Genomic DNA, 13723 nt, shown 5'->3' with positions numbered 1-13723 from the left:
TGGCCGGGCAAACCTAGGATTTTGAACCAGTGATGTCAGTGTTCCAGGTCATCATTCTATCCACTGCACCACCACAGGTCAGGCTAAATCTCTCTCTCCCCTTTTTTTTTTTTTTTTTTTAGTGAGAGGAGGGGAGGCAGAGAGAGAGACTCCTGCTTGTGCCCTGACCAGGATCCACCCAGCAAATCCACTAGGGGGTGATGTTCTGCCTGTCTGGGGCCATTGCTCCATTGCAACTGGAGCCATTTTTTAGTTCCTGAGGCGAGGACATGGAGCCATCCTCAGCGCCCAAGGCCAACTTGCTCAAGCCAGTCAAACCATGGATGTGAGATGGGGGGGGGGGGGACATAAGGGGCAGGGGTGGAGAAACAGATGGTTGCTTTTGTGTGCCCTGACTGGGAATCGAGCCCAGGACTATCACACCCTGGGCCAATGCTCTACCACTGAGCCAACCGGCCAGGGCTGCTAAATATTTTAATGGATTTGCAGATTAACTAGTTATTGTCTGAAAATAAAACATTGGGATATACAAACAACTCTAGAAAAATGAACAAGGGTTATAGATAAATGGCTTTTAAATATATGAAAAGTACACTCTTACTTACAAGAATGAAATCCATAGTTAGATACTATGGTATATAGGTGACCACCAAAGATGAAAAAGTTCAATAGCACAATTGGTGAAGTTACAGTGAAGTGGACAGAGAAGCCGAAAAGGTGAAGAAAACAAGCCTGCTTGATGAGGATCCCGTGAGAAGAGTAGTTAGAGGCGTTCAATATCCTGTCGGGTTTTCTTCAACATATATGTAAATATTTACAGGAAAAAAAAAAAGTTTCTGCACCCCAGGAGCTCATATTAGGGCTGGGAAACAGGTAAGTGTCAGTTTCTGATACAAATTGTAAAAGGGCTATAATATGAACAAGTACCCAAGGTAAGTCTGAAGAGAAAGAATGGAGAGTGGGATTCACACAGAAGCTAATTTTCCCACATAGCATTTTTGAATTATAGCGTGGGAAAGGATTAATTAAGAGCAAAGCTTTCAGGCCAACCCAGTGAAAGACGCTTTCATAGTTGTAGTTCAAGTTGAGAGGCTTCTGGGATATACCGCAAAATATTTGCTAAATTTAAGATGATGGGCAAGAGAAAAACCCAGCAGTGGTGTGTGGTCACGGATGTGGCAACAATCGGAGTCGGAGGTAGAAACATCACATTTTGCATCTCCTGGTTCCTTTGCCTGGAATGACTTTCCCCATCTTCCCTGTCAACTGTTTCTCTATTTATTCATCTCTGTCTTCCTCTAAAACTCCATGTGTGTACATAGTTGCTATCATGTCCCTTCATCTTGTTTTCTTGTGCCTCCTTTTTTTTTTTTTTTTTTTGTATTTTTCCGAAGCTGGAAACAGGGAGAGACAGTCAGACAGACTCCCGCATGCGCCCGACTGGGATCCACCCGGCACGCCCACCAGGGGCGGAAGCTCTGCCCACCAGGGGGCAATGCTCTGCCCCTCCCGGGCGTCTCTCTGTTGCAACCAGAGCCACTCTAGCGCCTGGGGCAGAGGCCAAGGAGCCATCCCCAGCGCCCGGGCTATCTTTGCTCCAATGGAGGCGGGAGGGGAAGAGAGAGACAGAGAGGAAGGAGAGGGGGAGGGGTGGAGAAACAGATGGGCGCTTCTCCTGTGTGCCCTGGCCGGGAATCGAACCCGGGACTTCTGCACGCCAGGCCGACGCTCTACCACTGAGCCAACCGGCCAGGGCTTCTCTCCTTTTTTTATTTAGTTAATTGGCTAGAGAGTTTATCTTCCATTTCATTTTAATTTGGTTTCATGTTATTCTCAGGAAGTTAACTCAGCTCTAAAACAAGTTGATACCCTGGCCAAATATAGTTCACAAAACTGCTCACAGATCAGTTGGTTAGAACATTATCCCAATATGTAGAGGTTGCTGGTTTGATTCCTGGTCAGGGTACATACAGAAACAGAATGATGTTTCTGTCTCTCTCTCTTTCTCTACTTTCCTCTCTAAAAATAAATAAATAAAAATAAATAAATAAATAAAAAATAAAACTGCAGTTGTTGCTATATGAATGTCATTGTATTTATATATTCTCTTTATGTGTAAAAGGTTAGTTACCGTCATATAATATGACAATTTGGTGTGTGTGTTTTGTGTTTTCCCTTTGGTTTTTCAGTTTTGCTTCCAAGTTACACACACACACACACACAACAAAACAAAAAACCCCTGCTCAAAAGCCAAGTGAACACAGCAGAATCATAATTCTATCAACAGTAACAAACCAGAACTGCCTCTCCAAGTCTTGAGATTTGACTCGGAGTCTTACAGTTTTCTTTTACTCACTCTCAGAAAATACCTACTTTTAGTATTATACTACCTACTAATCATTCATTTTTTAATTTTTTTAGATTTTATTTACTGATTTTTTTTGGGGGGAGAGGAGGGGTGGAGCAGTGGGAAACTCCCACTTGTAGTTGTTTCTTGTATGTGCCTTGACTGGGCAAGCCTGGGGTTTTGAAACAGTGACCCACATTCCAGGTTGATGCTTTATCCACTGCGCCACCACCATAAGTCAGGCCTACTAATACTTTAAATAACTTTTTTCCCCCTCTGAAATAATAAATAAGCAATTTCACAATTGGACTTCAGTATCAGCATTATGATTAAGAAACAGATTTCTAGGAGAACCTTAAAAAGGATGTGAAAGCAAAAGAATGTCTCCAAGTTAAATTCACATCTTATAATTTAGAATTTTCTGATCCTGTTTTATTTACCCAGCTGGATTCTGACACTTTCAAGGGCTGGGATCATGCCTCAGATTCCTGTTCCCACTTTGGGACTCAGTACATTGGTCTAGTACATGCTTAGTTGTCAGGAAAAGGTTGTTGAATGAATGAATGAATGAATGAAGGAGTTGTGGCTATGGCATTCTCTGTGTTTATTAGCCAGCAGCACATGCCTGTGTGGAAGGAGGTGATTATAAACATAACTGATATATTGTGTGGCTAGTGAATAAGGAACAGATACTCAACAATTCTGTGACATTGTATATTCATATTTCTGGCAGTAGCAGCTGCTTCTGACAAAAAAAAAAAAGATGTTACTGAAAAAGATAGACATCATGGCCAAAGAATGTAGGAAAATAAAATGATTTGTACCCAGCTATTAAGTTATAACAATGATTGAAAAAAAAACATGGAGAGGTTAATGCCACTGAAAGAAAAGTCGGCCCACGAATGAAAGGCATGCCATGCCACGCAGGGCCACAGTGGGGAGCACCAGTGTCAGTTAGGAGGCAGGAAGAAGCAGGGAGGAGCATGGCCGCAGCCTCTGCCGTGTGTTCTGCGGTAAAGGCAGGAGAGGAAAGGCACACGGTTTAGGATTGGGTAGTGAGAACAATTCCAGCGGGCTTTATGGCCTCGGGCTGTCCCTGCTTGTCTGATGTCCAGCACTGGGTTAATTTAAGGTGGGAAAAATAGTGGCTTTGTATGTGACAGCAAGATAAAGGGAGTGGCTTGGGGCATGGACTGCAGATTGGTGAGTTTGCATAGAAAAGGGAAAGTTGGAAAGTCATAAGCTAAAGAATGAAACTTGACTATAGTTTGACCCCCTGCACAAAAATTAATTCAAAATAGATCAAAGACCTATGTATAAGATCTGAAACAATAAATTGAACACATAGATACTAATTTTATGGACCTTGCCTATACAGAACATTTTATGAATTTGATCCCAAAGGCAAGGGAAGTACAGGTAAAAATAAATGAATGGGAATATATCAAACTAAAAAGCTTCTGCAAAACCTGACGAGGGGTGGCGCAGTGGATAGAGCATCGGACTGGGATGCAGAGGACCCAGGTTCAAAACCCTGAGGTCACCAGCTTGAGCACAGGGTCCCTGGCTTGAGCGTGGGATCATAGACATGACCCCACGGTCACTGGCTTGAGCCCAAGGTCGCTGGCTTGAGCAAGGGGTCACTCACTCTGCTGTAGCCCCCTGGTCCAGGCACATATGAGAAAGCAATCAATGAACAACTAAGGTGCTGCAATGAAGAATTGATGCTTCCCATCTCTCTTCTTCCTGTCTGTCCCTCTCTCTGTCAAAAAAAAAAAAAAAAAAAAAATCACACACAAAAAAAACTCCCAAGAAGAAATACAAATGGCCAACAGATATATGAAAAAATGCTCACCTTCACTATCTATTAGAGAAAGGCAAATCAAAACTACATTGAAATACCACCTCACAACTGTTATATTGGCTATTATAAACAAGACAGCTAATAACAAGTGTTGGAGAGGCTGTGGAGAAAAAGGAACCCTCATGCAGTGCTGGTGGGAATATAAACTAGTACAACCATTATGAAAGAAAGTATGGTGGTTCCTTAAAAAATTAAGAATTGGACTACCATATGACGCAGCAATCCCTCTACTGGGTATATACTCCCAAAACTTGAAAACATTGGTATGTAAAGACACATGCACCGCCATGTTCTTTGTGGCATTATTCATGGTGGCCAAGACATGGAGACAACCAAAGTGTCCCTTGATAGAGAATTGGATATAGAAGATGTGGTACATATATATTATGGAATACTACTCAGCCACAAGAAATAAAGACATATTGCCATTTACGACAACATGGATGGATTTTGAGAACATTATGCTAAATGAAATAAGTAAATCAGAAAAAGAAAAAGCTAATAACTATATGATTTCACACATATAAAATTGAGACTCATGGACATAGATAAAAGTGAAGTGATTACGAGGGGGAGGGCCAATGGGAAAAGAGGGATAAATATACAGTGATGGAAAATGATTTGACTTTGGGTGATGGGTATACAACATAATCAATAGTTCAAATGCTATAGAAACATTTACCTGAAACCTATGTACTCTTATTGATCATTGTCATCCTGTTAAATTTGATTTTCTAAATAAAGTTTTTAAAAAAGCTTTTGTTCTAAAAAATTTAAAATTAACACAATTACCCATCACCAGCTTTAACAATTACCAAAATTTTGCTTATCTTATTTTTTTCTATGTTCTCATTCCCACCCATTCATGTCTTCTTCAATTCCACTAAAGATGCCTAACTGTTGTTCCCTATAATAATTTTCTGGCTCCCGATAAAAGTCCTTCAGATGCACATAAAGCTTCTGATTGCCTGTAGTACTTTTTCCTTTTCCTTGTTTTATTGTTTTGTATTTTTAGAGTTTCCACGATGATTTTCTTTTTCTGTCCTAACTTTAGATTCAGTGTTTGTTACCACATGGAGTGAGTGAGGATTTCCTTTGGTTCTGACTTCTGTTTAATAGCATGATGGCTTCATTCTTCAAAATCTGCATCTGGAGGGCATGTGTTCCAGCCTCATTCCCCGTGTCCAGCAATTTTTCTCTGATGAGGGTGCATCTCTATCTTATGCGTGTTGCCTGGTTTTCTATTAGCTCAGTTAATCTAGTACACAAGACATTCTGATTTTTAAGAAAATGCTTTCCTAGTAGAATTTTCCTTGCTTCCTCCTCTAATTGTAAGTCATATTAGGGCTTTATTCAAGAACTATTTTCCAGAAACTCTCTGCCCAATTGTTATTTGATATTCACGTGATTGAAAGACAAAAACAAAGAACAAATATCTAAAGTATGATTTTTTTGGGGGGAGAAGAGGTGGAACAGAAGTGGTGACTTTCAGGAGAGGGAAACTAGGAACAAGAAGCAAGAACTCTTCCCCTTCTAGTAAAAAAAATGGATATAATTGCTACTTTAGGACTAGCCTATCCAAGTCTTTCCTGGCCTATTTCCCTATTTTACCATACAAATATAATATTTTAAAATACCATACACTTAAAATAAAAGGAAATTAGGATGCCGTGAATAAAAAAGGAAGTGGCACTTTCTATTTTCTACCAATTCTTCTCTTCTGGTCTTAGTTTTCTGCCCTTGAGCGGATGCATGTGACTAATGGCTGACATTGAATTGATGGTACCGCCTGAACCATGACTCAACCATGTCGGTGGCTCTGCCAAGTTTGTGGCCAGGGCACTTCCTCTTCATTTCCAAACTCTGACTGTCTCTGGTTCCTCTCCCTCAAGGCCTAAACAGCAGAATTAGGGGCTCATTCATCATTGGTTTATTCCTTCCTGTGACTTAGAGGCTTGGGGCGGGAATTCACTAACTTTTTATTTAGTTCTTTTTAAAATTAATTAATTAATTAATATGTTTTTACAGAGAGTCAGAGAGAGGGATAGATAGGGACAGACAGGAACGGAGAGAGATGAGAAGCATCAGTCATTAGTTTTTTGTTGCGACACCTTAGTTGTTCTTTGATTGCTTTCTCATATGTGCCTTGACCGTGGGGCTACAGCAGACTGAGTAACCCCTTGCTTGAGCCAGCGACCTTGGGTCCAAGCTGGTGAGCTTTGCTCAAACCAGATGAGCCCGTGCTCAAGCTGGTGACCTCTGGGTCTCGAACCTGGGTCCTCCGCATTCCAGTTCGACACTCCATCGACTGTGCCACTGCCTGGTCAAGCTTATTTCATTTCTTTGTCTTATCTTAATAAATTTATTTTATTTTTATTTTTTTAAAAATTTTATTTATTTATTCATTTTTAGAGAGGAGAGAGAGAGAGGGAGAGAGAGAAACAGAGGGAGAGAAGGGGGGAAGGAGCTGGAAGCATCAACTCCCATATGTGCCTTGACCAGGCAAGCCCAGGGTTTCGAACCGGGGACCTCAGCATTTCCAGGTCGATGCTTTATCCACTGCGCCACCACAGGTCAGGCACCTTAATAAATTTAGGAAGTCAAAATATTCTTTTTTTCCCCCTTCTTTTCCAAGTGAGAGGAGGGGAGATAGAGAGACAGACTCCTGTATGTCCCTGACCAGGATCCACCTGACTACCCCCATCTGGGGCTAATGTTTTGCCCATCCTGGGCCATGCTCGCAACCAAGCTATTTTTAGTGCCTGAGGTGGAGGCTCCATGGAGCTATCCTCAGCACCCGGGGCCGATGTGCTCAAATCAATCAAGCCATCTCTGTGGGAGGAGAGAGAGAGAGAGAGAGAGAGAGAGAAGTGGGAGAGGGAGGGGATGAAAAGCAGCAGATAGTTGCTTCTTCTGTGTGTTCTGACTGGAAATCAAACCTGGGACATCTACATGCTGGGCCAACTCTCTATCACTGAGCCAACTGGCCAGGGCCCAAAATATTCATCTGGTCTAACTACACAGATTATTTCTGACTCAGTGTACATTTTAATCTACATATACTCAACATCTTACCCAAACACAACCCATCTGACCTCTATCCTTTTCTGAGATAAAATGACCCTGATACTATTTTCTCTGAAAAATTTTTACTCGCTTACTGACCCATATTTTTGTTTTCCCTACTTCCCACCTTCCAAGGTAAAAGAAGTGCGAACAGGAAATTTTAAACCATCTTCTATAGAGACATTGCCCAGTTTCCCGTCCGGTTATGAAACCTGGGTTTCTGAGCCGGTGGACACCTGGTTCAGAGGTATGGAGTTCTAGTTCTGGAGGTTTCCCTTCTCTCTCTTTACATCAATTCATGCTTATTTTTTGATTATCTAAAATAGTTTCAAGATCTCATTTTCTGAACTTCATGTTTCTTATAGTGTCAGCTAAACACATTAATTGACATCAGGGCGTTGATCTTGCTTTTATACACGTACACCTCCACGTGATTCCCAGAGTGTGCTTTCATACTTCCGTGGCCCCTACGGTGAAGATGGGCGCGTTAATCTGTCATAGTTTAATAACATCATTCCCTATTCATAAGCCTAGTTCTTTGTTTGTATATCACCTTAGAATTTACAGAGATTTCACATACATCATTATTATTCATTCACTTAAAAGACATTTAAGTGTCTACGGTGGACGCTGCACTGTGTAGGGCCCTGAGAATGTAAAGATGAGGAAGACATGGCCCCTGACTTCCAGGAGCAAACAGGCTCAGTGGGGAGGCATGTCAGACAGGAGAGAGGATACTGTACTCAAAAATAAACTCCTGATAATGGTTTGGTTTGGTCTCTAAATATTTTTTTAAAAATTGAAAAGTGAATATATTGACTGCCGACACTGGAATTTTGTCCCTTTGAAAGTGTTGTTGTTGTGTGTGTACATACGTGTATGTATAAGACCTGAAAATATTTGTTATTTTGGCTTATTAATTTAGTCTTTCAAGAGCATGGCCAGCTCTACATCTCTACTACTTGTATCTGGACAAATGTAAGGATCTGATTCTTGAAATTGAAGCCCAGGTCCATCCATGGTGCCCGGTGATCCTACCAAGGCTCAGACAAACGGAAGAACTCAGTCTGATCAGTCAACTGTCCCCACTTCACTTCTCAACGTTGGTTGAGAGTGCCAGGTGAAGGATCCCTGTAACAGGTGAAACTTTTCTACTTTGCTAGCATTCCTGTTGTATCTCACACAGAAGAAACTGAGCCCTTTCCCTGTGTAGCTATGTAACTTTGGCATCATTCAGAGTGAAAATGGATTCTGATGGTGTAAGTGTTATTTCCTGGGCCATAAACATCTTAAATAGAGAAGTGAGTCAACAGAGTCCATGAAATTTATGAACCGAGATCCATCTCATGAGTAGTGGGGCTACTTAATTTGAATATAACTCTCTTTTCAGATCATTTCTCATGAAACTGAGTGGAAAATTCCCACAACTCTTGCTCAATTTGGCAGCTGCAAGGGTGAGGACAGTGCCCTGGCAACACTGGCATGGTAGCTACAGCTGTTTGAATAATCACAGTGGTTAACCCACTTTAACTTTTCCTTTATGTACGTTAAAAAAGAGTAAGTTATTATGAATATTGTAGTATCCTATTAAAAGTAAAGGTGATTAAGAAAAATACTCAGAACCATAGCAAACACAAATCATTGCCTTCATTCTAACTTGGGTGTTTTGAAATGAAGCAGCTCTACCCTTTCAGAAAACCCAAACAGAAGGCGGTGGACAGGGTAGTGAGACTGCTTTTGAGTGTCAATAAGACTAGTTAGTAGGCTGATAACCTACATCTCAAGGTTTTAAAGTCTGTTTATAAAAGTTACCTTATTTTCTTTTCTCATTGCCAAGAAAAAATAAACTTTAATTTCAAACCCGAGTTTCTGTATCGAGAGCACAGAAAGATTATTTCTCAGGTCCTAAGCTAATTGATTCTACGTTTAGCTGGATGCCTGATATGACAGACCTTTAAGATTATGTTGGTTTCTTGACTTTTTAGTGGAGGCAGCAAGTAACTCACAGCAGAAATCACCCAGAGAACTCACTGGATTGGCCTCTCCTGACTATGCAGTTGTGACTTTTTTCTCCATTGCTGAAAGAAGACAGTACAACTGGATCCTCCCTGCCTCTTTCAATTCCATTAGCATGGTTCTGAGGAGGAGGTGAAATTTTTATAGAAAGAACTCGAGAACTTTTTGAAAGTGTAGACTCTTAAGATTCCCATTTTTTGCCCCAACATTCAAAGTTAGGGAGTTGAGTGGGAGGAAAACTGCATGGCCCAGTTCAAGACTTGGAGGCTGGAGAGGCCAGGAGTTCTAGTCCCCTGCCATAAAGTAACTATGATGGCTGGAGACGGAACTGACAAGCTGGCCTCTGTGCTGGTGGAGTGAGGAGGAGGGCACAGCTCTGGGTCAGTGAGGTGGCCAGTGCTGGAACCTGGCTTCAGCTGACCTTCTTGGGACAGACTCACCCCCTGGGGCTGTTGCTGTGTCCAAAGAGCTTCACCTTGAGAACCCCTAACACAGTGGTTCTCAACCTTTCTAATGCCGTGACCCCGCAATACAGTTCCTCATGTTGCGGTGACCCCAAACCAAAAAATAATTTTGGTGGCTACTTCATAACCGTAATTTTGCTACAGTTATGATTCGGAATGTAAATACCTGATATGCATTATGTATTTTCCGATGGCTTTAGGCGACCCCGCTGGGGTGGCAACCCACAGGTTGAGAACCACTGCCCTAACAGAACCTGACAGTGAGACATGAGCCTGAACTCTCTCACTCTCTCAGGGAACTTTTCAGCTTAGTCATGGCAAACAGAGAGTTCCTCAGACTTCCTCAGGGCATCTGCAACACTCATTCACAGAGTGACCCGTCCAAGAGCAGGTCATCAGGGAGAGACAGAGGCATCTTTTAGCTGCAAATATCAAGCAGGCTCTCCTTCTCCCTCTTTGGACACTACCCTCACACAGGGTTCTGCACACTTCCCGGGAGCAGTGGACCTTGAGGAGACTGAACTTGACTTGCACTGAGGACACTGAGCTTTGCATTTGAGGGAGGGCATTGGTCACACCCCCAACTGGGATTAGATACTGCAGTTATACAAGCAATGATACACATGTACGGGAAAATTAACATTTAAAATAAGAGCCTTAGTGTTTTTTGTGAAGAATGAGGGAAGAGATGCCCCCCCTTTTCTTAGAGCAGCTACTTTAGAAAACTTGTAAGTTCTTTCATAGTCTCTTTGAAATATACGCAAATACTTTTAAAAATTAAATAACCATTTGGTCAGCCTTATGACTCTGGAATATCTTTCTCAAGGACCTGAAGACCATCCCTTTGAAATATAAACATCCAAGGAAGATCGTGCCCCATCTCCCAGTCTCTGTATCTGGGGACAAGCCTAACATCTATAGACACCTGGTTCCCAGTTGCAAAGTTACCACCTGCCTTAAAGGTAGAAGCTAATTTTTCTTTCTAGAAAATGAGTTACCTAGCACAGGTGGTCTCTCCAATCGCCAGGTGAATTTAGGATGAAACTGTGTATGATAAATGGTGCTATGAATATTGAAATACATGTGCAAATGGGGGCAAAACTGGCATTCCAGAGGGAGGAGGGAAGTTAGTTTTCTGGACAGGATAGAACTTGCATGTCTACAGACAAGAATTGTTTTTGTTGCTAGCAGTCATGTACAACTTGCCGAGTGGTAAAATAGCTCCTATAGATTTGGAATCAGATAACTGGAGAAGTCTCCTGAAATCATCAACTGACACATGGATAATGAAAATGTGGTATGGGTATTCAATGGAATATTATTCAACCACAAAAAGGAAGGAAACATTGCCATTTGTTACAATGTAGATGGGCCTTGGAGGGCAATGTGTGAACTGAAATAAGCCAGACAGAGAAAGACAAATACTATATGATCTCACCTGTGCATGCAATTAAAACAAACAAAAACCAAGCTCATAGAAACAGAGAACAAACAAATTGGTGATTACCAGAGGTGGGGGGGGGGGGGGAAGAAATGGGGAAAGACGGTCAAAAAGTATAAACTTCCAGTTGTAAAATCAATCAATCAAACAAGATATTCAGGTTTGAAGAGTCTTCCCCTAAATCAATCAAAACTACATCAAGGTATTCAAATTTGAAGAGTCTAAAAGTTTAAGCTATTCATATTATTCCATAGTAAAGCTTACCATATGAGGCTAAATACAGGGGTTTCCAGCTATGCAGTGGACAGGACTTGTGGGCCCATATCATTCTAAAAAATAAGTAATATATGCTGGGAAGGAGAGAAAAGTGGGATGTAAAGAAAAGGCATCTAATGTATAGCATGAAGGCTATTGTTATCAATGCTGTATTGCATATTTGAAAGTTGCTAAGAGAGTAGTAGATCTTAAAAATTCTCACAAGAAAAAAATTCTGTAACTATATATGGTGATGGATATTAACTAGACTTATTGCACTGATCATTTTTCAAGTATACAAATATCAAATTATTACATTTTACTCCTTAAAGAAATATGCTACTTATCAATTATACCTCAATTTAAAAAAGAATATTCAGGTTTCCATTGCACCCAAAATTTCCCCTACAGTCTTATTCTTTTTACTGTAAAACAAAGACACAAAACATGTTATGACACTTTTGAGAAGTTGGCAGTATGTAGTAATTATTTCCTCTTTTTCTCTACCAAAACAAGTCTGTTACCTTAAGTCTGATTAAAGGTCACTTATTCTAGGAAGAGTTTACTCGTTAACCTTACATGGCTTGGCTCCCCTGTTATTACCATGATCTTTATTAAAACACTTTTTGCGTTTAACATGCTGTTGCTGTGTCTAACACTTACTCTCAGTATAAATAATTATAACTCTGCAAGGCCATGAATAATTACAATAGTCATTAGGATTACTAATAAAGGTAAAAAAAAATTAAACAATTGCTTTTCTACACTTGCAAGATGCCAAATAACCCACCTGACTAATTAGAAAACCCCACAAATAAACCAGTTTTAAAAGCTGAATTTACTAAATAACTGGATGATTTCAGCTTGATGTAGATCCAGTCTACACTGTCCTTTTTGTTTGCTTTTAATGTTTTTCAAACATGTTTTATTTTCTCTTCTAGACAGTCACATTTCTTAAAAGCAGGTGCTGTGTCTGGTTCATCTGTGTATGTCAAGCACTTGGTACAATGTTTCCACATTGTTGGTGCTTCCTAACATCCACCAAATGATGGACTTGGTGATGCTAAATCTCCCGAGGGCAGAAATCTTGCCTGCTGTCTCTCAGGCATGTTCATGGATATTGGCTTGAGTGACTCTGCTAAGGTCTCCGTTCGGCTCTTTATTTTGAATTTTATTTTTCTTCTCTCCTCAGGGCCCAGGGATGTTCAATACTTGGTGGAATGGTTTATGGGAAAACCTATGGTGTCATGGAAAGAGCACGGGATTGACGAGGCTCTGGAGGTCTGGTAGCACCAAGCACTAGTTTGTGATCTTTGGAACCTTTCACTTCCTGAGAGTCTATCTTTTATTTCCTCTGCACTTCAGTTGACTCTTCTGTGCAGTAGGGATTACAGCCCTTATCTTATTTTGTTTTTAACTGGGGCATTGTGATTACAAACAAGACCTGTTCTGTACATTGGATTCTATGGAAGCAAGGGAAGGGTCTAGAAATATATGGGCTGCAGTTTAATTTTTGTTCTCAAATAATTTTAAAAAAACTTTTTTTTAAAAAAATTTATTGATTTTAGGGAGAAAGGAAAGGATAAAGAGAGACAGAAAAATCATTCTGTTTTTGTATGTGCCCTGAGCAGGTATTGGGATGCAATGTCAGTGCATTGGAATGATGCTCTAACCAAATGAGCTATCTGGCCAGGGCTTAAATAACTTTTAAAGCCACAGGCATGGATGTTGGTTGTGTACGTTATTATGAATACACATGCAGCAGGTTTATTTCTCAGCTGCTTTAGGGATTGCAGATACACTTCCTACATAGTTACTATTTCAAATATATGGCCATTTGATAATCAACAGCAGGCCTATCTGGAGGCCTTTTTGAATATGTCTGTTTGTATGTACTGTAGCCCATGGACAACACCATTGTAAACAGAGAGGTTTTGTAGAAAAAGGAGATAGTAAATGAACTATCTTCAGGTATCCAGCTTGCTTGAGAGGTAAGGTTGGATAAGCCAGGTGTCTGTGAGCACTGAGATATCATCCTGGATTCCTCCTTACTCCTATCCTCCTGTCCAGTCTACCAGCAATTCCTGCCACCTCTCCTCCAAAACACAAGTGAATCTGAATATTCTGTCTCCACTGCTACGTCCTCATCCACGATCATCATCCCTCATCTGGGAAAAAGCATTGCCTCCTGTTTCCCTGCTTCTACATTACCCATTGAAGTCCATTCTCCTAGTGGCCAGAATGATTCCAGCAGAAACATAAATTAGATT

Source organism: Saccopteryx leptura, chromosome 1, assembly GCF_036850995.1.
Source record: "Saccopteryx leptura isolate mSacLep1 chromosome 1, mSacLep1_pri_phased_curated, whole genome shotgun sequence".
Lineage (NCBI taxonomy): Eukaryota > Metazoa > Chordata > Mammalia > Chiroptera > Emballonuridae > Saccopteryx > Saccopteryx leptura.
This window is presented reverse-complemented; position numbering follows the sequence as displayed.